General features: G+C 43.1%; 2 pseudogenes; one reads left to right on the top strand and one right to left on the bottom strand.

Moving 5' to 3' along the window:
• Positions 1 to 15,290: 15,290 nt before the first annotated feature.
• LOC137223133 (recombining binding protein suppressor of hairless-like) lies at positions 15,291 to 16,942 on the bottom strand (annotated as a pseudogene).
• Positions 16,943 to 22,724: 5,782 nt separating this feature from the next.
• LOC137223132 (elongation factor 1-alpha 1 pseudogene) lies at positions 22,725 to 24,020 on the top strand (annotated as a pseudogene).
• Positions 24,021 to 26,332: the final 2,312 nt, after the last annotated feature.

Raw genomic sequence — 26,332 nt, 5'->3', positions numbered from 1 at the left:
GTTTCTTAGGGCTGCAGGAACAAAGTACCGCAGACTGGATGGCTTAAACAGCAGAAATATATTGTCTTACAGCTCTGGAGGCTGGAAGTCCAAGATCAGGGTGGTGACATGGTCAGTTCCTCCCAAGGGCTTTGAGGGAGAATCTGTTCCAGTCCTCTTTCCTAGTTTCTGGGTGGCCTCAGGCCTTCCTTGTGGACGGCTCTCTTCTCCCTGTGTTTTCGCAGCATCTTCCCTGAATGCTTATCTGTTTCAGTGCTCAAATTTCCCCTCTTTATAAGGACACCAGTCATATTGGATTAGAGTCCATCCTAATGACCGCACCTGAACTTGGTCATCTGCAAACACCCTATTTCCAAATAAGGTCACATTTACAGGTAGTGGGGTTTAGGACTTCTTCAACATCTATGAGGGGATATAATTCAGCCCATGTCATGCTCTATGGAATTATGCCAAAGAAGTCAACTTTCTGCTCCAGATCTCAGTACTGGGACTCAGCTATCATGTCTCCTCTGAGTCTCCCCTTCTCCAGTCTGGAGACAACTGTCTTCTTAGTCACATTTCCAGATGGCTCAGAATCTCTGCCCTCTCCTCTAGGCATTTCCAACTTTGGTAGGATTTCTTCTTTTTCTAACCTTTTAAAAATGGTTTTTTAATGTATTTACAAGGTCAAGCAACCATCGCCACAACCTAATTTTAGAACAATTTTGTCTCCCCTAAAAGAAAGCTCTTGCCCATTGGAGGTCACTCCCTCCCCCCACATCACCTCCAGGCAACCACCCGTCCGCTTTCTGTCTATGGATTTGCTAAGACCATTCCCAGAACCGAACAGGTTTCTCCATATACAGCAAGTCTGCGCAGAAGACAGTGAATCCACGTCTTCCCAAGAAAGAGAAACTCCCTTTCAATCAACGCAGCCTGTCAGGCTGGTTTCCTCTGCCCATCTGTACACTCGAATTTTTGAACCTGGGTGCAAGAGTGTATATTTAAAACTGATTGGTGAGAAACTAATGATTTTAAACAGTTGAATCTGGATTCTCTCATCTGTTATATCCCCCATCCCTCTCAATATCGTCATCCTAGTCTCATTAGCGTGCCTTCCCTGTCCTTCTCTCCAAGTCATCGATAAGAATATTGAGAGCCTGCATTCTCAAAGAGGATGACATTACCCTCAAAGGGGCAATAAAGCATACGTATAAAGCGTAGATGTGCATACGGTATGTAAACAGGTATCCAGTATACCATCTGTGGTGTTAAAATTTCATAAGAGGAATGGGTATTCAGGAAAAAGTGTCTAATAAGGCTCCTTAAGGGAACAATAATGAAAAATAGTTAGAAACACTAGTTTAAAGGTTAAGGCTTTTTTTTTTTTTTTTGGCTGTGCCACTTGCAGGGCCTTAGTTCCCCCACCAGGGATTGATTCTGGGCCACAACAGTGAAAGCACCGAGTCCTAACCACCGGATGGCCAGGGAATTCCCAAGGTTAAGACTTAGAGCAAAACATCACCTGAGCCCACTCGAGGTCCCCCCAGAGCTGTGGCCACCCATCAGTATGATCAACCAACATCAACAGAGCCCCTCCTCCCCCACCAGTGCCGGCTAGACATTTTCAGATAGGCAGGAATCCATAAATGTTCTAATCTATTCTAATATATTGTACAACGGTACTTTCAACAACTAACAAAGATGGCACATAGATTAACAAATCACTCAGCTCTAAATGGTCATTAACTCATTCATCAATTCACTCACTCAACAAATATCTATTGAGTGCCGACAATATGGCGGGCAATGAATGGTCTAGGAGCTGGGACTACAACAAGGACCAAAATAGATAGAAATCTCCACTTTCATGGAGCTTACAATCTAGAAAGGGTTGGGGACGGGGATGACAGACAATAAACAAAAAAGTAATTAAACTATAGAGTATTGTCAGATGGAAAAAATGCCTCATAAAAGCTACGGGTTAAGGGGAGTGTTAGGGTGGGGAAACTCTTCTGTACTAAATCGTAATGATGGACACATGTGTCATACTGCATTTGTCAAAACCCATAGAAGTGTACAACACAAAGAGTGAACATTAATGTAAACTATGAACAGAAGTTAATAATAATGTATCAGTATTGGTTCATTAATTGTAACAAATGTACCACACTAAGGCAAGATGTTAATAATAGGGGAAAGCGTGGAGGTAGAGGTGGAGGTGGGGTGGGTATGTTGAATTCCATATACTATCTGCTCAATTATTCTGTACACTTAACACTGTATTAAATAAAGTTTTTTTTTTTTTTTTAAATAAAGGCTGCAGTCTGAACCCATGCAGAAATAGAGAGAAAAGGAGGGCACCTCCAGTATGCTTGGAATTGGAAAGTTTGGCAAGAAGAAAGAGTTAAAAGGAATGTGAGGGTGAGTGACATTGACTCTGTCAGGTGAAATGAATCCAGGTGCCAATAGGAGTCTGGTGAAATAGTACAACTAGGAAGAAGCAGGAGGAATTGATTCCAATACATGATGCGGAACAATGAAAGCAGAGGAGCTCAAAGAAGCCACACACAGCAGTTTTGGAAAGAGCTTTAATCATAAAATAGAAAAGTCACAACTCTACTAGGAGGAGAAGGAAAGGAAGCCAAGTTGTAATCAATTTTAAAGGGAAGTTCAGGGCCAGAAACCAGGGAGATGGTAATCAATGCACACAACAGAATTTAGGAAGTAGGAGTGGAGAGGAAATTACATGCAATTTTTAATACCCTTCTTCCAGACACAATTTCTAGCTTACAACTAATTACAATTAGTTTTATGAGTTTTCCCAGCTACACTGAACTATGAAAAATAATAATGAAGATGAGGAACATTTCATTACACCTAGTTTAATTCATCACAGGAGTCCAAACAGCTGATAAGTTTCTCACATGGGGACTTTAAAAACCACAAGCTTGCAATACATAGACATGTGAAGAAAGGAATCAGACCTTGTGGATAAGTTGACAGGGGGAGTGACTTCATCAGCCCATGAGTTACACAGGTGAACATCGAATCTACTATCTATATGTCCAGAAAATCACAGGAGACTCTCTGATATCCAAAAGAAGTGCACACCCCTGCCCCTCTCCTTAGGGCGATTAAAGTCTTATTGGAAAGGCTATACTTACTCACACAAATAAAAAGAGCATAAACATGAATAAAATAGGGTTCCATTGAACAGAATAGAGAATGAGTGCTGTGGACCGAATGTGTGGGTCTCCCCAAAGTTATGTTTGAAGCCCTAATCCCCAATGTCGTGGTATTTGGAGGTGGGGCCTTTGGGAGGTAATTAGGTTTAGATGAGGTCATGAGGGTGGAGTCCCATGATGAGATTAGTGCCCTTAGAAGAAGTGGAAAAGATTCCTCTCTTAGCTGTTTGAGAACAGCAAGAAGATGACTGTCTGCAAATCAGGAAGAGGGTTCTCACACCCAAGGGCTGGCACCTTGATCTTGAACTTCCAACCTTCAGAACTATGAGGAATAAATGTCTGTTGTTTAAGCCACCCAGTTTATGGTATTTTTATTATAGCAGCCCAAACTGACTAAGATGGGGTAAAAAAGGGGGATTAGATTATGTGGGCTCAGTTAGGCTCTAGCTTTCTCTTTAACAAGAGGAAGTTTGTATATTGAACCAGGAATGGACACTCCTGGGAGTTAGGACTGTGGCAGCAATCAAAGGACCCAGGGAGGTCACTGAGACAAGAACAGTAGTTCTCAAATGAGAGAGGCTACTTGACATCACACACCTCAAACATAGAATAATGTAGTGTGTATTCTCCTCTTCTTGCCCTTAGCCAAGTCTCCCCTTCTGCTCAGGGGCTCTCAGTCTTCCTCTGCCCTTTAAGGCCAAGTTCAAGTTCCAACTCTGCCGAGCAGCCTAACATTGATCACATTTTCCTTAGAGTTCCATGGATACACATATTCTATTCCATTTACCTAGCATCCTCGTATGCAGTATGGTGTGGTGGGCAATATTGAATTGGCAATAATATCTGGGTTTTGGTGGAGATCCACCTCTCACTAGCTATGTTATCTTGAGTGGATTATTTAGCAACCCTGAGCCTCAGTTCCTGATTTGCAAAATAGAGGAAATGAGAGAATTCAAAGCAACTCTCCTTGAGGATGCGAGGCAATGGGACCTCCCATTCATTGTGGATTGGGTTGCAAATCGCTCCAAGCCTTTTGGAAAACTATTTGCCAGTGTCTCTTCAAGTTAAATCTATGCTCACCCTCTGAGCTAGCAGTTCCACTCCTAGGTATAAAACCAATACGAATGAGTGCTCACGTTCACCAGAAGATATACACAACAATATTCATAGCAATTGTAATCGTAATAGCCCAAAACCGGAAACAACCCAAATGCCCATCAACAGTAGAATAGATTTTTAAAATGGGGATCTATTTCTACAATGCATATTGTATAGCAGTGAAAGCAAACTACTGTTACACACAGCAATATGGATGAATCTCATAGGTACAGTGCCGAGTGAAAGAATCAAGATGCAAAAAAAAGTACATACTAAATGAGTTCATGTACACCAAGTAGGGAACCAGCAAATTTGATGATAATGATGGTCAGAAGAGGTTACTTCTGGGTTATTCACTGGGAAAGGCACAGGGAACCTTTAGGGGAGCTGGAAATGTTTTATATACGATCTAGGTGGTAGTGACCCATATACATGAAAATAATAAGTAAAATGTTAAAAATAATAAGTAAAATGTCTATACTTCAATACAAGTGGAAGTACAGAAATCTACCTAGCCATGCCCTTGAGATCTGCGCATTTTACTTCAAGCCATTTCAACTTTAAAAAGTAAATAAAAAGGAAAAAGAGCACCTAGTCTTGCCTAGAGTGTGTATCCTCAAAACATGCATCAGTAACGGCCAACATATGCATCAATAATGGCAGCTGCATGATTGGCTCCTTCAAGTCTCAGCCCCATGAAGTGGGAGGCCCTCCTGTCTCTACCCCAAACGCACTGTCACATCCCCTTGTCCTAATTTTCTTTATAGAACTTGCTAATAGAATTGAAAATTATCACATTTTCTGTTTGTTTACTTGTTTAATGTCTGTCCCCACCCCCATGGAATGGCGCCATCTGTCTGAGTGATCCAAGCCCAGCAAGTACCTGGTTCACAATAAGCCCTAATTAGTATTAGTTGGATGGATGCATGAAGGGCTGACAGAGGGAAGGAATGCATGTGTGATACTGGGCTAGAAAACTAGGAATACAAAGATTGATAAGACACATTTCTCTCCCAAAAGGAGATCATGGTGATCAATTCTGTTGACTCTGAAAACTTAGAAACCCAGCACTCCCCTCTGTCTGATCTTCATCATCATTCTCCTGACTGGTTCCACAGCTCCCTATCTGGTCTCCCTGTCTTTGGGCTCTCCCACCCCACACCCCCTACACATGCACACACACACACACACACACACACACACACACACACACACACAGTCTCTGTATTGCCACTAGTTGACTTACTAAAAACTAATGCTGATCTTTGTACCCCACTGCTTCCAACTGCCTTTGGCTCCTCTCTCCAAGTCCAAACTGCTTACAATGACACAGGCTGACTCCCAGCACTTGCCCCCACTCCCCTCCCAGCCCTGAGCAGCCCCCTCTCCATCTTGTCTCCAAACCTCTCCTCCCTCTGTGCTCCAGCCCCTTTCATGACATTCAGACCTCGCGCCACCCTCTTATTTTCCTGGGTCCCTGGCCTCTTTATCAGCCCCCAAAACACCCTGGGTGATGCCTCTTTGACCAAGGAGTCTACGGCTTGAGGGCTGGAATCACTGGAGTGAGGCTGAGAACCATGGGAGGCTCTCCTCAGTTTGTTTCATCAACTTTTACTGTTCTACCCCTGATTTTTCTCAAAATACATACACATTTTAGATTATTGAGAAAGGCAAAGAAAACAAATCAGAAGTCATATTTTAATATCTAGACTTCACCACTGTTTACGTTTGGGTAACCATAATGGCAGTGAGCGAGTGACCCAGAGTCACTATCTCCATGGCTGTAGTTTCTTCTGGGCACCTTGTCCATTCTTTTTTGTCTCTGCATGTTGACTTCATTTTGTTTTACCCACCCCCCCCCAAAAGAAAACCTGATTACTGGAATCTTGTTTTGTAAACTGCTTTTTCTCCAAAATTTATATATAGTAGGATGTTTGATTCGAGGGTAGAAGTATACATAGCAGATACACAGTCCAGCCAGATCTTTGAAACTTGAGTCATTAAAAACCACATCTAGGCGGAAAATTCTGCATGAAAATATGTTCCACGGGCACTTCAAGAAGAATTAGTACCTTCTCAAGACAGAGGGAGATGAAGGGGAGCAAGGTCAAATTTATTTAGGGTTTAACTCTTTCGTTTTTATTCCTTCAGTATTTCCTCCAAGCACTGAGTTCATAGAGTCAGGATAACAGATGTTCTCATTCCATCTCAGCTGAGCCCTGGGTATTCACCACTGTGATCCCCACGAACAGACACAGGGCTGGGACAGAGCAGACATAAAAATAAATATCAAGTTGAATAGGATCAAATTAAACTCAACTTCTAGCTAAGGGTCCCTAATCCCTCTCTTCTCCAGCTACTCTGACTGGAAAACTCATTGTTTCCCATTACCATCCAGTCTCCCAAGGCCTGATGATTCTTCCTTCCCTGTAGCTCCTAACTCCCCTTCTCCTCTGTGTTCCCATCACCTTTGTACACCCTTATGAACCCAAGCCCAGATTTCTGCTCTTGCTCCTGCCTGGCCTTTGGAGTCTCCTGCCCCCAGTCCACCACGTATGTTACATCGCTTAACCTTCCCAGCACCCTCTAAAGTTCACGAGTGACCCCTTTGCCCAAGATACTGGTCAAATTCCTCAACCTGATATTTAGAGTACTCTATAATAAATAGATTCATAATCCTCTAAGGTGGGAGCCACCAGCCACATGTAGTTACTGAGCTCTTGAAATGAGGCTACTATAGGACAGTCTCACTAGAGTGAGAAACATTCTTGTTTTCCCATTGACACAGTTATTATTTTGCTAAAGCTGCATTTCACTTAGCCACTGTATCACATAAGATAATATTGTAGTGCACATGAAACTCAGCAGAACTCTGCAGGGCTTTCCAGCAGACAGACCTCCACCCCGAGTTTGAAGAAAAGCTTTAGCCTTCTAGGTCTTCCTTGAGTTCCAAAGAGCAAACTTAATCAGAGAAGTGAAAACATACAGAAACAAAGAAAAACAATCAAGCAAGACAAAATAATAATAGTTTAGCCATAAAACAAAGTCAAGGTCCTTTAGTTCCTCCTCAAGGGCTGTAGATAATATCCTGAGCCATATCCTTGAGTTGTTTTGCAGATACTAAAACCCCCACCAGGTGGAAGAGTTTAACTCCATGCTGACCACCAGCATGTAGACCCCAAACTGGTTGGAACCAGAAAACTGATCATTGAGATTCCTGAAATACCACCCCGTTACCTCACCATCAGCCAATCAGAGGATTGTACAGAAGCTGATCACTCACCCTGTGACCTTCTCCCTCACACCATCTTTAAAACCCTTCCCCTAAAAGCCATCTGAGAGTTCAAGTCTTTTGAGCATGAGTGCCCCTTCTCCTTGCCTGGCACCCTACAATAAAGATAGCATGCTATCTATACTTTCCTTCGCCACAACCTGATGTCAGTAGATTGGCTTTGCTGCACTTCAGACAAGCCGACCCGAATTTGGTTCAGTAACACACATAGGGCATAGATGTTATTTTTATGTGTAAACTCATCAGTGAATTGCTTCAGTTCAAATGTTCTTTTTTTCCCCCTATGCACCTATGTAACATTGTAATGTGTTTATTCAAATAGTTTCTGCAGATAATAAGTCCAAAGATATCTGTGTCAATCATAATTGGGAATTACATAAAAATAGTTATTTTTAAAATTATAATGTAATTAAATGTAATTTTTCTAGTTTAAAGAAGTACGGGCAAATTTTAAATGAAAGTGTACTAATGATGCTGAATCAAGTGGCGATGCAGTAGCTAGAACTACAATCAGAAGAGTACAACAAAATAGGATGACGGAAAGCATTGCAATTTCCTGCAGCAGATCACTGTGTTAAAAAAGAAAAAATTAAGATGATAAAGTGGACAATATTGAGACATTTTCAGCAAGTGCATAATAGATTTGATAAGAAATTTCCTTTCAATGGTCAAAAAAATTAATAAAATTAGTTGCCTAAACACAGAATTAAATGTCCAACAAGAAATTTATAATTATTTGTAATTAATTTTTTTAATTTTTAAAAAAGTTTGAATAAATGTAAACAGATCTGGGCTTCCCTGGTGGCACAGTGGTTGAGAGTCCGCCTGCCGATGCAGGGGACACGGGTTCGTACCCCGGTCCGGGAAGATCCCACATGCCGTGGAGCGGCTGGGCCCGTGAGCCATGGCCGCTGAGCCTGCGCGTCCGAAGCCTGTGCTCCGCAACGGGAGAGGCCACAACAGTGAGAGGCCCGCGTACCGCAAAAAAAAAAAAAAAAAAATTTAATCAGATCTGTGCTTATACATTTGGCCAGCTATTAAAAAAAAAATCTTGGATTCTTGCATGAAAGATAAAAACACCTTTAGATAAAGAAATGGTAAAACAAAATGTGTAATGGAAATATTATTAGAAAATACTGAGGAAAAGACTAAAAACGATATTTTACAAAGAGTGGAAGCTCTTCAATTACATCAGTAAATAATTGCCCATAAAATACAAGACTTTTCTAACAATAGCAAAGACCAATAAATAAACCTGAAAAATCACAGGGAACAGATTGGTAGTTGCCAGACAGAGGGGCTGGGAGTTGAGCAAAATGGGAGTCAAAGGTACAAATGGCCAGTTATAGAATAAATGTCATGCGTGCAATGTACAGTGTGGTGACTATAGTTAATAACACTGTATTGTCATTTGAAGTTGCTAAGAGAGTGGATCTTAAAAGTCCTCATCACAAGAAAAGAAATTTGTAACTATGTATGGTAATGGATGTTAACTCCACTTACTGTGGTGATTATTTCACAATATATACACGTATTGAATCATTATGTTGAAACTAATAGAATGTTATATGTCAATCATACCCCAATTAAAAAAAAAAAGAAAAAAGAATTAACAAAAATCATTAGATGGGCTGGAGCAGTGGGCTCTAGACCAGACCCCCAGGAATGGTGCCAGGATGACACTGCAGAACCAGGCTGCCAGGGAGCTGCCACATCTGCCAACATCAGGAAAGCAGGACTAAAGAAGGCACTCTTGAAGCTGCTGGCTCCAGGAACACACCTCTTCAAGCATTAAGTGTTAGATTTAGAGCCACACCACACCAGAGAGATCCAACTTAGCGAAAAACAGATGGCCCATACCCTGCCTCTTGACTCTCAATAAGCTGGTGCCTGGACATTGGAACACACTGCAGAAAAACCAGCAATGCTATTCTATGCATGGCGCCATACAGATGCCTTCCAATTCTCACTCAGGTGCATCTAAGCTATGAAGCCTAAATCACATCCAAAAGCCCCTAAAAAGAAGTCTCTCCCATCACCTCACTCTCCTTACCAGGTAAACTCCTTCAAATTAAATATCCCTTCCTCCAGGAAGCCTTCTCTGACTTCCCCAAAACTGTGCTAAGTTGGCTGTCCATGTACTTTGTACGCATTCTTGGCTCACTTTATTTATTCTAAACGTTTAGTTGTCTTTCTCCCCTGACAGGCCATTAGCTCCATGGACGGAGCCATGTTAGTTTATTCACCATCATGTTCTCCCCACCTAGTGGTAGATGCTAAATTCACGTGTTGAGTGAATGAGTGAACAGTGTGCCAGGGGTCGCATTTGAACCGTCTTTCCCCACACTACAAGCCCTCTCATAACACATCCCTGTGCCCCCGAAGATGTCCAGCACCTGCCAGAGGAAGACTGCAGTTGGCACATCCATGACCGGGATGCAACCTTACCCACTCAAGGAGGACGGCCTGGGGCTGTTTCTAAGAAACAGGGAGGAACTGTCGTTCACGCAATGACTTTCAAGAAAATGCCATGGGCTCTGGGATGCTGGGCCCCGAGCCCAGGCTGCAGAACAGCCAAGGGAAGATCGGGCCAAGGGGTTATGCTGGACACTGCACAAAACACGCCCAGCCACGATCCTGTCATCAAGGAAGACTGTGGACACTTAAGTGAGGGACCCAGAAGAGGATCCCAGCTGTGCAAACAATGAGACTTTACACAAAAGCATTTACAGTTTATGAAACTCCTTCACACACATCAGCCAGTTCATTATTTCTCCCTCTCCCATTTTACAGATCAGGAAACTGAAGCATAGCAAGATGGGCAACTTTTCCTAAGGCAAGTGTCAAATCCTGGTCTTGGACCCAAACCTCATAGCACTGTGGTCACAACACACACTGTAAAATCAGACAGAGCTAAGTTCAAAGTCATTTTCTGCCACACACCAGCCAGGTTCCTTGGGCAAGTCACTCTCTGAGTCTCCGTTTTCTCTTATGTAAAATGAAGGCAATAGCAGCTAACTCACGGGGTTGTTGTGAGAATTAAATGAATCACTTATGCAAAGACCTTAGCTCAGCACCTTGTGCAGAATAAGGGTTCAGTGATTAGTATCTGTTTTATTATTATTACTATTCCAAGTTTGGCTCTATTATCTGAGATTGATTTTTAATCGTACAAATCTTATTATAGTGTTAATAATTTACTCTGAAATACTTCAGCAAAGCCAGTGTGATGTGAATGAGGGAGGGGCAATCAGTCATCTTGATTAGGTAGGCACACTCCAGGCCTGGTAAGCTATCACTACACCGCAAATACCCCAGCCCAGAGAACAGGACCGTCAGCACTTCCTCTAATTTCCTGTCCGCTCATGACAACACATTATTTGGCTCTGCTGATCCGTATAATGAATGTCAGACAAGAGTTTCTATTGGGGGTACTTAGTGATTTGTTAATCAGCATAAAGAAAGGATATACCAAATGGGCTCTATTGATAACATCAGTGATATTCAATATATAAAGTAATATTCAAGATAAAATATTTGAAACGCTTCCTGTGCTTATTTGATCCTTCACCCTTAACCCTCAAGGATGGCACCAGAAGCTTGATCCCTAAAACATCCTGTGCCCACCCCTGGCACATAGTGTTGTGGTCTGTTCAAGAGAACTCTTATGGAGGTGTTTTGTGAGCACCAAAAGGGACGGAGGGCTAGGGCTTCACAGAGCTTGCAGAACTGCTCTAAGACCATTCTGTAGGCCTCCTCTGAGCCTACAGGCAAATAAATATCTATCCTTGTAGTAACTTTTGTTCTGATACTTCCTTACTCCCTCTCAGTATCTAACCCTCACTTACCTCTAACTCCTAAGGGTTCCAAGACAAACCAAAAAGAGCCTAATATCAGTGAATGACCAAATTGGCTTAGGCCAATTTGCAACAAAGGTTCTATTGAGTTTTTCGCAGGATTGTCATGAAGCCCAAATCACTAAATGCATGTTCAAGTCCCTAGAGAATTTTAAAGAGCCATAGAGACAATAATAATAACAGGACCACATGTATCATTTGCTCAGTTTCCTCCTCTGGTTCTTCTCTAGGACCCAGTCGTTAACACTTTGTTCTCTCTAGGCGATCTCATCTAGTCCCCTAGCCCTAAATATACATCATATGGGACTTCCCTGGTTGCACAGTGGTTGAAGAATCCGCCTGCCAATACAGGGGACACGGGTTTGAGTCCTGGTCTGGGAAGATCCCACATGCCGCGGAGCAACGAAGCCCGTGCGCCACAACTACTGAGCCTGCGCTCTAGAGCCTGCGTGCCACAACTACTGAGCCCACGTGCCACAATTACTAAAGCCCACACACCTAAAGCCCATGCTCCATGACAAGAGAAGCCACCGCAATGAGAAGCCCGCGCACCGCAAGGAAGAGTAGCCCCCACTCGCCCCAACTAGAGAAAGCCTGTGTGCAGCAAATCATATGTTGAGGGCTTTCATATTTTTGTCTCCAGGCTTTGTCTCTCAAATAAGCACCAGATTATGTATATCCAACTGTCCACCGGACATCTCCAGTTGAAGAGGTCTAACAGGCATCCTAAACCGCCACAGCCAAAACACAGATCTGGATCCTTTCTCTCTCAACAGCCCCATCACCACCACCTGCATCTTACCCATCTCAGAAGATGGTGCTGCCCAGACCGAGACCTAGGAGTCATCTTTGGTTCCTCTCTTTCTGTCACAGCCCCATCCCCTTTCCCCACCTGATTCATCAGTGCCCCTCTACACATCTCTGATGACACCACCCTAACCACCATCATCTCACACACTCCCTCCACAAGCCTCCTAACTGATCTCACTGATCCTCCCCCACTCCCCCCTGGACAGAACGGCTTTTTTTTTTTTTTTTTTTTTTTGTGGTACGTGGGCCTCTCACTGTTGTGGCCTCTCCCATTGCGGAGCACAGGCTCCGGACACGCAGGCTCACAGGCCCAGCCGCTCCGTGGCATGTGGGATCATCCGGACAGGGGCATGAACCCGTGTCCCCTACATCGGCAGGCGGACTCGCAACCACTGCGCCACCAGGGAAGCCCAGAACAGCTTTTTTTTTAATGTAAATGAGACAGTGTGACTTCCTGTTTCAACCTTCCAATGGCCTTCCATCACTCCTAGAATAAAAGCTAAATTCCTTTTCCATAACTCCTGCTTCTAACCTCCTCCATCTCTCACCACCTCCACCCTCGCTCACTTCACTCCAGTCACACTGGCTCATTCCTGTTTCTTCAACACCAATGTGTCACTTTCAGTCCCACCTTATGACCTTTCCACCTGTTGTTCCCTTGGCCCAAAAACTTTCTGAGTCTTCACCTGGTGACCTTTGTATCACCCCAATGTCAGCCAAGTCACCTCAAAGGGGCCTTTCCCAGCCACACAATCTAAAGAAGACCCAGTATCCTTACACGCCACTTTCATGCCATCACTCAGATTTACTACGTACATAGCATTTCTCACTACTATCTTATTCATTTATTTGCTTATATATTGTTTGTCTCCCCACTAGAATAAAAGTCCTATGAGGGCAGGAGCTTCATTTTGTTCATTAAAGCCTCCCAGCATCTCCAACAGTGCCTGGCATAGAGAAAGATCTGGAAAACACTTGCCCAATGAATAAACGGGTTACTTATTTATTACGGCCTCTACATGACTTGTAGTGAGGAGAATGGATAAGCAAACTGTAGTACGTTCACACAAGAGAATACTATTCAGCAATGAAAAAGAATAACTCCTGATAATGCACAACAACATGACTGGATGTCAAATACATTACGCTGAGCATGTACTATATGATTCTGCTCATAAGAAAGGCCAAGAACAGACAAAATTCATCTACGGTGTTAGAAGAGAGAACAGTGGTTAGTAATCTCTAGGATGGGGACTTACCAGAAGGACATGAGGAAACTTTCTGTAGGTTTGAAGCTACTTTGATTGGCATATAAGATACACATATTTTTATAATACATTTGCCGAAACCCACCAAATTGTGCACTTCAGATTTGTACATTTCCCTGTGTGGAAATTTTTGCTCAAATTGAAAACAAACAAGTGAAACCTACTTTTGTAAATAGAATGGCCAACTTCCTAGTATCAGTCAATTCAGAATGAAATATCACTTTGGTTTAGCTCCAGTTCAGAGACTATTTTGGAATCCTAGGCTTTAGCCTATCATTTTAGAATCATTTTAGAATATCTACCTGAGCTTCTTTAAGCTTCTTTGTGTCGGTGTGATGGGAGGAAACAGTTTGGCTCTATTTTTTACCATAAAAAATGACAGTAATATTCAGTGTGCGTCTGGCTGAGGAACAGGTTCCTGTTGGTTTTGATTTTTTTGTTTTGTTTCTTTGTGTGCAAAGTAGACTTGGCCTTATATCTTTGCTCCTGGGGTGTTTTTTTCAGGTAAGCAACAAGGAATGCCAAAGATATGCTAATCAGTCCAGACTTCTAAGTGTCACTCGTAAGTATAAAAACCTAAAGGAAATGATCATCTTGAAAGCGTCCATCAGTTTGGACCAAAGAAGTGAGTTTGCTTTAGCCAACAATAACCACATTTTATCCTTGTCAGGATAAAATCCTTTATCCTTTATCCCAAGTTCTTCCATTGGTTACCCCCTCACCACCACCACGGTAGCGGGAAATACCTCCTACCCAGTAGCCAGCTTTATAGACAGGCAACGAGAAGCTCAGGGGAGTTGGTGACTGCTGTGAGTTAGCACCAAACAGGGTTCCTGGTTTTGTTCGTTGTCTGGTCCAGGAAGAGTATGCTGAGTGGAGTTGACATAAATTTTCCAACAAGGACTGCACCCTGAAAGAAAAAGTCCTCAGTCTAACATCCTCATCCTGATTGGTGAGCAATCCTTACTACTGATTTCCCTGTGCACAACCTTAAGTTCCAAGCTACAAAGCACTTCCTCATCTCACATTCAGTTAAAAAGAACCTGCCCTTTACAACTTCAGCTAAAAGATGAACACTCTCTGACACACAGAGGCAGGTAGCCAGGTGTACATGTGTTGGGTTGGCATGATTTTCATAGGCGACAACCTTATGTGCCTTCCGACTCAACTCAGGAAAGCTTTTCCCGGGGTGGGCTGGCCTGGAGTGGAGAAGAAGTATCTGTCTGAGAAGCCACACCAGGACACCCAGCCCTGCAGCCTCCACGGGGCAGCACGCTGGCCCTGGTGACAGAAACTGCTGCTCCAAAGCCAGGGTGGCTCTTTCTCAACAAGGCCCACCCAGGAGCCACTCGGCAGGGAAATGAGTGGGAGTTGACCCCAGTCTGTTGAGAAGAACAAGGAGAGGACAGGAAGGGATTCTAGACCGGTCTCACTCCAAGCCTACAAGTAGCTCAAGAGCTGTGAAACTCAACCTTTTAAGGGAAGGCTGGAGCAGGATATAAACAGAGAAGATGCAACATTTTCCCTGAAGGAAGTTCAAAGCTCTTCCGATGAGTCTGATGAGGTTCGGTAAACTTTGGGTGTCCTCTGTGTCTCCAGAGCATCTAGCTCTTGCCTGAATAGGAAAAATTCCAAAGGCGAAGAGAGATAAGCCAATAATAAGAGAATAAACAAGAGAACAAGCTCTACTTCTTCTTTTTCCCTCCATTATGTAAACCACCAGCTCAGGAGGCAAGGCCATGATCACGGGCATGGGGACTTTTTTTTTTTTTTCCAAAAGTTTGTACATTTTGATGGGTTTTTTTGTTTGTTTTACTGTGGTTTCTGCACTTCAAATCAGCACTTTCAGGTAATGGGGTTTTTGAATAGTATCACCGGGTATGAAAAGTTTTCCCAAGAAACCACAAAAGATTGTTCATTTTTTTCTTTCTTTTTTGGTCAACATTTTGCCGCACTCAAGTCAGTGTAAGTCCTAGCAAAAAGACGGTAGTTAGGACACAACTGTTGCTGTAGATGACGTGACACTGGTTGAATTTGTGCTGACATTTGTGTAACTCCCCTCGCTGTTTGTGTTTGCCTCATTAGGGGGCACTTGGCTGGAGTTGGCTCGAAGGATTGCTCCCGCCGCGCTGCAATGTGGCCGTGGCCCCGGTTCTGGGGTGTAGGTAAAGGTAAGGCTGGTGGAATAAATGATTCCATCATTACGGACCAAAGTTACTGGAACCTGGACTGGCTGCCGGACCCATCTCCAACCTTCTCGGAATGCAGAAATGTCTGGGGCAACACAGAGCATACTTTCTCCACATCTGTACATAGTTTCAGCTTCTACATCCCCAAACCACACTCGTAAATTTGGAGTGAAATGCTGTCCTGAAGTTCAAGATTGCTACATCCTCACTGCCATTCAACTGAAGACTTTCTACAACAAGTACCGGTGTGACTGGGGCAAGGACAGGGCCCATCCCCTCGTAAAATGTATACTCTGCCTTACCCGCACTAATGATTGTCCAGGCGGCACCATCATTTATCATCTCTTTATTTGGTTCTTTTGGGCATGGAGTGGCCTGAAACCGCATTATTCTTTCTTGAGAAAGGCACAGTACCTTCTTTCTGTATCCTTAAGGTAAAATGCACATTTATGGAGCTGTGACACAGGATCGCCTGCGTCCAGTAATGCGGTCTGCTTATCAACTTTCCTAATGATCAACCTTGGGAGTGCCACGCCAGTAACTGAACACACAAGTGTGACTGTTTGTCCATAATGGATGTATCCATCGTGGACTGTGAATTCTTCTCCTTCTGATTCATCATCATCCAAGAGATGAATGTAAAATGCTGCCCACTGCTGAGAACTGGCATGGAAATTACCTCCTTCTACATGCAAGCATCTGGTACTAACTGTCTGGGATCGAAGTCAATTAAACAGAGCCACCTTTGTTCCTGAGGCAATGCATAAGTCAGCATTTTTCAATGACTGCTTCTTTTTGGAAGGTTTGGAGGTGACTTTTATCTGTTTGCTGAGGAACACACCAATGTCATCACTACTGCCATAGAACATCTTTACAGACAGCATGAAGTGCTTTCTCTTGTCTGAGTCGGATATATACAATGTTTTGGCCGTGCAATAGTTCTTTCCTTCCCAGTTTAGCTGCTGCATTTCTTGGTCACTATTTCCTATTCTAATAAATGCACAGGGTTGAGACTCTTGTTCAGAACAACCATCGCGTTCCATTTGTTCTTTTTTTCCTTCCATCCACTGCCCATAAGATACACACAAGGAGGAGGGCAAAAAAACCTTTTTTCATTTCCATATGACTTCTGTGCAACTTTTGCATGAAGAATAAGTAGTACTGTTTGATCCCCTTGCTCTTTTAAATAATTTCACATAGCTTCCCTAGTAAATCATTTAGGTGGAAGCCACTCACCAAATTTTCTTTTAATCCACGCCATGGTACTTCAAAAACATGTTAAGGTAAGCCACACTTCGATGCACCTGAAAACACCTCAGCCAGTGTATCTGTATCATTCTCCTTTCCTTTTGAGATCATAATGGTTCTGAAGAACTATAATGCTTCCATTTCAATGAGAGTTTCATAATTTCAATGACCTGTCACAGCAGGTGCCATTTCCACCCATGTGGACTTTCGAGTCAGTCAGAGCTGAGCCCAAATGTGCCCCTTGCTGGCTGCATGAACTTGGACACTCTCTTAACCTCTCTGATCCTCAGTTTCTTCATCTATAAAATGCGAATGACACTAGCATCTTCTCTCAGGGTTTATTGTAAAGAATTAAGGGCCAGCAAATCACTTAGCACAGTGCCTTGCACATAAAAAGGGCTCCATAAATGTTATGCCTTGACTCAGTAAATATTTTAGTAAGTAGCTCCCGTAGTGCTGGTGATTAATGTAAATAAGTGATTTAATTAACTAGAAGCAAATGGCTCTTCCTGAATTACCTACCCTGGAATCCATCTCTCCAGCTTTGCTGGCATGTAGCCATGTGTATAGTGATTTGGGGGATCCTGCTTATTCATAAAGGGACCTTCTCAGTAGACAGTGTTTTGAGAAGCCTCGAGTTGTGAGGTATGGAGGGGGTGGAAAAGGATATGATTATCTTAAATTATTCAGCGGGCTAATCTGCAGGTTAGGGATTAAATTTAATCTGTGACCTCCCAAAAAGAGGAATTAAATCCAACGGGAGAAAACTGCAGGGAACAGGTTTCTGGGACTTTTTGTTTCGTTTTGTTTTCCTGATCCAGCCAGAGTTTATGGATCTTCTCTTGTGTATCAAGCACTGTTCTGGGTACCAGGGACACAAGTGGTGAACACAGTCCCTACCCTGATGGAGACTGCATCTTAATAGGAGACGGATAACAAGCAAGTAAACAAGTAAATAAACAAGACAAATTTAGATACTCATAAGTACTGTGAATAACATAAAAACTGAGGGATAAGATGGAGGATTATTGGTGACAGGGGATAAATTTCTTTCTTTTTAATTGAGATATAACTGACATTAACATTATAGTAGGGGCTTCCCTGGTGGTGCAGTTGTTAAGAATCCTCCTGCCAATGCAGGGGACATGCATTCGAACCTTGGTCCAGGAAGATCCCACATGCCGCAGAGCAACTGAGCCCGTGCACCACAACTCCTGAGCCTGCGCTCTAGAGCCTGCAAGCCACAACTACTGAGCCCGCGCACCACAACTACTGAAGCCCGCATGCCTAGAGCCCATGCGCCGCAACAAGAGAAGCCCCCGCTCACCACAACTAGAGGAAGCCTGCGAGCAGCAACAAAGACCCAATGCAGCCAAAAATAAATAAATAAATAAACATTATATTAGTTTCAGGTGTACGACTTAATGATTCAATATTTGTATGTACTGCAAATTATCACCACAATAAGTTTAGTTAACATCCATCACCACACACAGTTACAAAAAAATTTTTTTGGGGGGACGACAAATTTTAAGATCTACTCTCTTAGCAACTTTCAAATATGCAATACAGTGTTATTAACTATAGTCACCATGCTGTACATTACATCCCCCTGACATTTATTTTATAACTGGAAGTTTGTACCCTTTGTACCCTTCAAGCCCCTTCACCCATTTCACCTACTCCCCACCCCACACCTCTGGAACCACCAATCTAGTCTCTGTATCTATGAGCTTGTTTTTTTGTTTGCTTGCTTGTTTGTTTTGGTTTTCTGTTTCTTAGATTCCACATATAAGTAAGATCATACAGTATTTGTCTTTCTCTGTCTGACTTATTTTACTTAGCATAATGCCCTCAAGTTCCAGCCATGTTGTTTCAAATGGGATGATTTCCTTTTTTCTTTATGGCAGAAAACTATTCCACATTATATATACCAAGTTTTCTTCATCCATTCATCCATCATTGGGCACTTAGGTTGCTTCTGGCTACTGTAAATCGCGCTGCAATGAACGTGGGGATGCCTCTATCTTTTCGAGTTCGTGTTTTCATTTTCCTTAGATAAATATTAAAGAACAGATTTCTGCTCAAAGTAAGGAAAGACCTTTTGTCTCCAGGAGCTTCCCAAAGAAAAAGGGGTTGTCTCTAGAAGTAATGAGCTCCCTGTTGCTGGAGGTGACCAACCCTAGGCTGGATGAGCCATTGGCATGAGTCTTTAAGTCCTATGTCTGTGTAGCGTTTTACGGGTTCATAGGCACAAGATCAAGGGAGTTTATTGTGAGAACAAGGGAGGTTTTTGTCCTTATGCCCTTTTTGCAGATGAAGAAAATGAGGCTCACAGAGGATGCATCCCTCACCCAATGTCACACAGTTGGGAGGCGGCACCACCAGGGTTGGCCCTCTGGTCTTTCAGCTCTAACTCCAGTGCTCAAGCCACTCAAGCAAGCCTCAGTGATGACCAGAATCCACCCATTCCAGCTCATCACTGGAGGCACTTTTTAAAAATACAGATTCCCAGATACATCACCCCAGACCTACCGGGCCCCAAACTTCACAGATGGTTTTTATAATCAGCAAATTCAGGGTAAAGTTACCTCTGGGTTGGGCGAGAGGGAGGTCTGACTGGGGAGGTCCCCATTGACACTGTAAGCAGCCAGGTTTGGGATCCACTAGATGGCCTGTCTGTAGGGCCTTTTCAACTCAAAAATTATCTGACCTAAAGCAGATGGAATTTGGGGGCAATTTCTGTAGATCCACTGAGATCTGCTATTGGTAACTAGATCCAGTTCCCACTGGGTTTACTATTCCCAGTTGTTCTCACAGAGCCCATCAGCCCTTTCCCTGGACAGATTCAAAGGTGCCAATCCTTCAACCAGTCCTGGTGAAGCCAGCCTCTCTCAGCATTTCCAGGGCCATCAGCTTCCTGGCTGCTGGAGCATCTGAGGGGACCCTCCCAAGTCCTGCTGTCGGCCCCGTGTCAAGAAGAACAGCTGCCTGCAGCAGGGGACTCAGTCCGTGTGAATGTGCTACAAATCAGTCTTTAAGTAGAAATGCTTTAATCAGCTGTTATCCCATTTGACTGAAATGATGGCTGGTTTCATAGCACAGACTGACATGCAGCTGTCCCTATGGGTCACTGTCTTCCTGACTTTGGGTGGGTGCTGCCTAAGTCTAGGGTAGCACATGCAAAGCAAGAAGCAAAGCCCAGGCACTGCTCCATCCGGAATAGTGATTGGGCAGGTCTAGAAGAAGCCAAGGACTCCCTGGCCCCAGTCAGCCTGACCTGATTACTGTTTACAAGAGCAAAACCAGGAGGTTTGCATAGAAATGAGAGTGCCCATAATCCAGGTGTGGGGAAATCCACCCACAGTCCTCCAAGCTTTACAAGGTACCTCAAGGTTCAGAATACTTAGGGACATGGTATGTTCTTACCATTGCTGAAGCCAGCAGTCTCCAAACTGGGGGTGAATGCACCCCATGGTTCACATGACTGTTAAGGGACATATTGGACCTTCTATTTCTATTTAATTTTATCTTGATCTTAAGATTTCTGTTGCACAGTTGTCATAATACTAGATAAAGCAACTGAGTTCTTCTTCCATGCCAGGCAATGTTCTAAGAGCTTACATATATAGATATTATTATTTGTACTTTATAAGCACAGGCAGGTCAGCTGACCCCTCCAATGTCACACAGCTGAGAAGTGGCAGAGCTGGGATTTGAACACCACAGTCTGGCTACAGAGTTTACGTTTATAACTACTACATGATTCTGTCTCATATATAAATACAATTTACAAATTTTAAATAAATATGGGGGTTGCATGCTCAAGTTTTTGTTTCGTTTTTAACTGAAGAAGGTATTCAATCAAAAAAAAAAAACCCTTTGGAGCACATGTTGATGAATTCAGATAAAAAATTAAGCTATTTCCATGGGAGCTTCTGGGGCAGGAGGAATAGTTGTCAGGCTCGTTAAAGTCTTGGGGTACCACCATGAGCTCAAAAGCTACTGGAGGGACTTCCCTGGTGGCACAGTGGTTAAGAATCTGCCTGCCAATGCAGGGGACACGGGTTCAAGCCCTAGTCCAGGAAGGTCCCACATGCCGCGGAGCAACAAAGCCCATGCGCCACAACTACTGAGCCTGTGCTCTAGAGCCTGCGAGCCACAACTACTGAAGCCCTCCAGCCTAGAGCCCGTGCTCTGCAGCAGGAGAAGCCACCGCAGTGAGAAGCCCTCGCATCGCAACGAAGAGTAGCCCCTGCTCGCCACAACTAGAGAAAGCCCACGGGTAGCAATGAAGACCCAACGCAGCCATAAATAAATAAATAAATAAATAAATAAATAAATAAATAAATAAATAAATAAAAAGCTACTGGAAATGAGTCTTCCAAAGACCAATCATTGTATACCATCTTCACAACTTTTATCATGTCTTTCAGTACTTTTGTCTAATTTCATATTTTTCTTTAAATCTGCTTCTTTTTTAATACTTAATTAATGAATTTTCAAAATAAACACTGTATTACCACTGCAAATGGAAAAGCAGCATCTCTTGCAGAGATGCCACCATCTCATTATAAAGTATTAGAAAAATTCTACTCGAAAGGTCTTGTTTTTAGGAAAATAATAACAGCTAATTTTTTTTTAATAGGAAGCAATGTTCTTGAATTCCAGAAAAAAAGTCCAGGCCGAAAATACTGATTTGAGAATTAGCCACACATTTAACAAGAAGCCTCTTGAATGTACACTTTGTCTTCAGAGTGGAAATAATTAGACAAGAGATGACAAAATTGCAAATGCTTTCATGTGTCTCATAAGACAAAATGCTTACTTTTGAGGTAATTTTGACTCTTTTAATATTTTAAATTTTACCCCCAATGAAATAGAATTACATTGAGGAGGATATATATAATTATTAAAATTTAGCAAAAATTACTTCTTTGGTATACTTATTTAATCAAACCTAATTGGAATCATTTGTTACTAGAAGGACATGTAATAATTAGATAAGATGAATGAGTGTTCTCTTTTTATCCCTTAAGTCCACGATGTATTAATAAACTTAACTAGAATGGTGATCAAGAAGGATGATGTGTCTAATAACAGCTAATATTTTATAGCGCCAAGTATTTTATAGTGCTAGGTACTGTTCCAAGTGTTGGAAATATATTGCTTTTACGATAGCCCTACTAGGCAGGCATTAATATTATCCCCATTTTACAAATGAGGGTCAGGGGCTTTTCAGCAATTTCTGCAAGTTGACACAACAGTTGAGGCCGAGGTAGGATCTGAACCCAGGCAGCCCCACAGCAGGCTCAGGGTTGTTGCCCATTATATACACAGTGATGTTGTCTATAGCACTTCCTGCACCAAGGGAGAGAGCTGGAAGGGAATGTCCTCCTACCCTCAACCTGGTTAGGGACCTGCTGCTGGGCCTCCGTGGACTGCCCGGCTCCCTGTGGCCAAGTCAGATAAGTTGCTGCACTTTCCACCTCCAGTGGTGGGTCCAAAGTGGGAGTGCACGCCCCTCTATCACCAGGACCTGACATGAACTTGCAATAAGAACACTGGCCTGGGCTTCCCTGGTGGCGCAGTGGTTGAGAGTCCGCCTGCCGATGCAGGGCACGCGGGTTCGTGCCCTGGTCCGGGAAGATCCCACATGCCGCGGAGCGGCTGGGCCCGTGAGCCATGGCCGCTGAGCCTGCGCATCCGGAGCCTGTGCTCCGCAACGGGAGAGGCCACAACGGTGAGAGGCCCGCGTACCGCAAAAAAAAAAAAAACAACAAAAAACAAAAAACATGATTACAGGCACATCCCAGGCTGATGGTGCTGTCCTGATTTTTGCTGCTGGTGTTGGTGAATTTGAAGCAGGTATTTCCAAGAACGGGCAGATCTGTGAGCATCCCTTCTGGCCTACACTCTGGGTGTGAAACAACTAATTGTTGCAGTTAACAAAATGGATTCCACTGACCCACCCTACAGCCAGAAGAGATACGAGGAAACTGTTAAGGAAGTCAGTATCTACATTAAGAAAATTGGCTACAACCCCGACACAGTAGCATTTGTGCCAGTTACTGGCTGGAATGGTGAAAACATGCTGGAGCCAAGTGCCAACGTGCCGTGTGGTTCAAGGGATGGAGAGTCACCCGTAAGGATGGCAATGCCAGTGGAAGCACGCTGCTTGAGGCTCTGGATTGCATCCTGCCACCAACTCGCCCAACTGACAAGCCCTTGCGTTTGCCCCTCCAGGATGTCTACAAAATTGGTGGCATTGCCACTGTCCCTGAGGGTCGAGTGGAGACTGGTATTCTCAAACCTGGCATGGTGGTCACCTTTGCTCCAGTCAACGTGACAACTGAAGTGAAGTCTGTTGAAATGCACCATGAAGCTTTGAGTGAGGCCCTTCCTGGGGACAATGTGGGCTTCCATGTCAAGAACGTGTCTGTCAAAGATGTTCGTCGTGGCAATGCGGCTGGTGACAGCAAAAATGACCCACCGATGGAAGCAGCTGGCTTCACAGCTCAGGTGATTATCTTGAACCACCCAGGCCAAATCAGTGCTGGCTATGCACCTGTGCTGGATTGTCACACAGCTCACGTTGCTTGCAAGTTTGCTGAGCTGAAGAAGACGGATCGTCATTCTGGGAAGAAGCTGGAAGATGGCCCCAAATTCTTGAAATCTGGTGATGCTGTCATTGTTGATATGGTTCCTGGCAAACCCATTTTTGTTGAGAGCTTCTCTGACTATCCTCCTCTGGGCCGTTTTGCTGTTTGTGACATGAGACAGATGGTTGCTGTGGGTGTCATCAAAGCAGTGGACAAGAAGGCAGCTGGAGCTGGCAAGGTCACCAAGTCTGCCCAGAAAGCTCAGAAGGCTAAATGAATATTATCCCCAATACCTGCCACCCCAGTCTTAATCAGTGGTGGAAAAAGGGTCTTAGAACTGTTTGTCTCAATTGGCCATTTAAGTTTAATAGCAAAAGCCTGGTAAATGATAACAATGCATTGTAAAATCTTCAGAAGGAAAGGAGAATGTGTTGTGGACCGTTTGTTTTGTGTGTGGCCGTTTTAAGTTATTAGTTTTTAAAATCAGTACTTTTTTTTTTTTTGCGGTACGCAGGCCTCTCACTGTTGTGGTCTCTCCCGTTGCGGAGCACAGGCTCCGGACGTGCATACTCAGCGGCCATGGCTCACGGGCCCAGCCGCTCCGTGGTATGTGGGATCTTCCCGGACCGGGGCACGAACCCGCGTCCCCTGCATCGGCAAGCGGACTCCCAACCACTGCGCCACCAGGGAAGCCCAAAATCGGTACTTTTTAATGGAAACAACTTGACCAAAAATCTGTCACAGAATTTGAGACCCATTAAAAAAGTTTAATGAGAAAAAAAAAAGTAATGAATGAGTTGTGTTGTTGCACACTGGATATCCTGATGTATCTCTTGCTATTAAAAAAAAAACACTTAAAAATGCTAGATAAAAATTTTTTTAATATATTTTAAAATGCATGACTGAGATGGAAAGAAAGTAAGGGAGATACCCAAAAGCCAAAGATGAGATGGGCGCCAGATTCCAAATAAGTCAGCAAGAGCTGGAACCAGAGGCATCTCCTGCTCTTCTGTGACCCAGAATAAGAGTTTTAACTGGTGTCATGAGGGAGAGGAGGCATGATGTAGGGACTTAGCAAGGTGAAGTTCAGATTGGTGACCACTGCACAAAGCTCAGTTTCCCAGACTCTCAGTAAAAAGATAATCTATCTCTCTCTCTCTCTCCCTATCTATATATCTCTTCTGCTAAGCAAGAGAAGTAATACACTTATCTGTCACAAGCTTGACATGGATAAACCAGAGTTTATCCATGTTTTTACAGAACAATTTATACTACTTCTGTAGTGTAAAAAAAAAAAAAAAAGAGTTGTCTTGCAAAGCAAAAGTCAGTTTTTTCAGAGAGAACCCAGACTTCACAGAGTTCCAAGAAAATTCCATCAAATATCAAAAATCACAAAATACACCAAAAACCAAGGTGAAAAGAAGAGCAACAACACAGCTGAAGAGGAAGCGAGTTAGAAGATAAATCTGAGGACAGAACATAGATAAAAATGGAAAATACCAGAGATTATAAAGCCTGGAGGATGGGCTGATAAGGTTGAAAACATATTGAATTGGAGTTCCCTAAAGAAAGAATTAGAGAGAACAAGGAGGCATGATGTTGGAATAGATGACACCTGAGACTTTTCTAGAAAAAAAAAAAAAAATTTCTTAAGTAGATAAATGAAAAGAAAGAAGTATACAGGGCTTCCCTGGTGGCGCAGTGGTTGAGAGTCCGTCTGCCGATGCATGGGACGCGGGTTCGTGCCCCGGTCCGGGAAGATCCCACATGCCGCGGAGTGGCTGAGCCCGTGAGCCATGGCCGCTGAGCCTGCGCGTCTGGAGCCTGTGCTCTGAAACGGGAGAGGCCACAACCGTGAGAGGCCCGCGAACCGCAAAAAAAAAAAAGAAGTATACAGTAACAAAATGAGAGAACATCAAAAACAAAGTCCTAAAAGCAGCCAGAGAGAAAAAGCAGATTATCTTTTATGTAGCCAGAAGATAATTAAACAATATTTTCAAAATTCTAAGAGATAATAACTGCCAATCTAGAATTATATATACAACAAAGTTACCTTTCAATAATGATGAAAATAAAGAGATTTTCAGATTAAAAAAAATAAACTCTTACAGATTTTGCCATGAGACCCTCACTAAAAGAACTTCTAGATTGTACCTCATAGGCAAAAGTGAATGATGACCAAAAAATAAATGAAAAAGTAAACTGGTTGGGTAAGGGAAGGGACAACTGATTGCCATGAATGGCCCCCTACAAGTTTCCTTATGTCTTATTCCTTTCTTATCTCTCCCTAATAGTGACTTTGACTGAGTGCTGCCCTAAGTCTGAGACCCTGTGCTAAGATCTTGATACACATCATCTTACTAAGCTTTAAACAACCTGATGAGGAAAAGACTAGTGTTCCCATTTTACACACAAGGAAATGGGGACTTATTTTGCCTGAGGTCAGAGAATGTTTGGCTAATGTATAACTCACCCAGAGGGAGAATCGAGGCATGTAATCTTGGGCTGAAGTTGTAACCTAGTCCCAATTCACTTGGAAACAAATGCAGTAAGATGTAATCTCAAAATACAAAGAAAACCGTTTATTTAAAAATTCTTATGAGGGGAGGAACTAAGGAAAATAGCAGAGGATCAAGGAAAGTAAACACAGGATAACAGACATGGCTTTCATTTCTGAATATAATGGAGTAGATTGTTGCAGACCAATCTTCCCATAAAGAACTATAAAAGCCAATAAAATACCAAAAAAAAAAAATCTACTTGAGGCTTTGGAAAGATATTGAGGCACTAGGACTTATGGG

The sequence above is a fragment of the Pseudorca crassidens genome, chromosome 4 (genome assembly GCF_039906515.1).
Source record: "Pseudorca crassidens isolate mPseCra1 chromosome 4, mPseCra1.hap1, whole genome shotgun sequence".
In the NCBI taxonomy this organism is placed as follows: domain Eukaryota; kingdom Metazoa; phylum Chordata; class Mammalia; order Artiodactyla; family Delphinidae; genus Pseudorca; species Pseudorca crassidens.
Note: the sequence above shows the minus strand (reverse complement) of the source record. Positions and strands in the feature narration are given on the sequence as shown.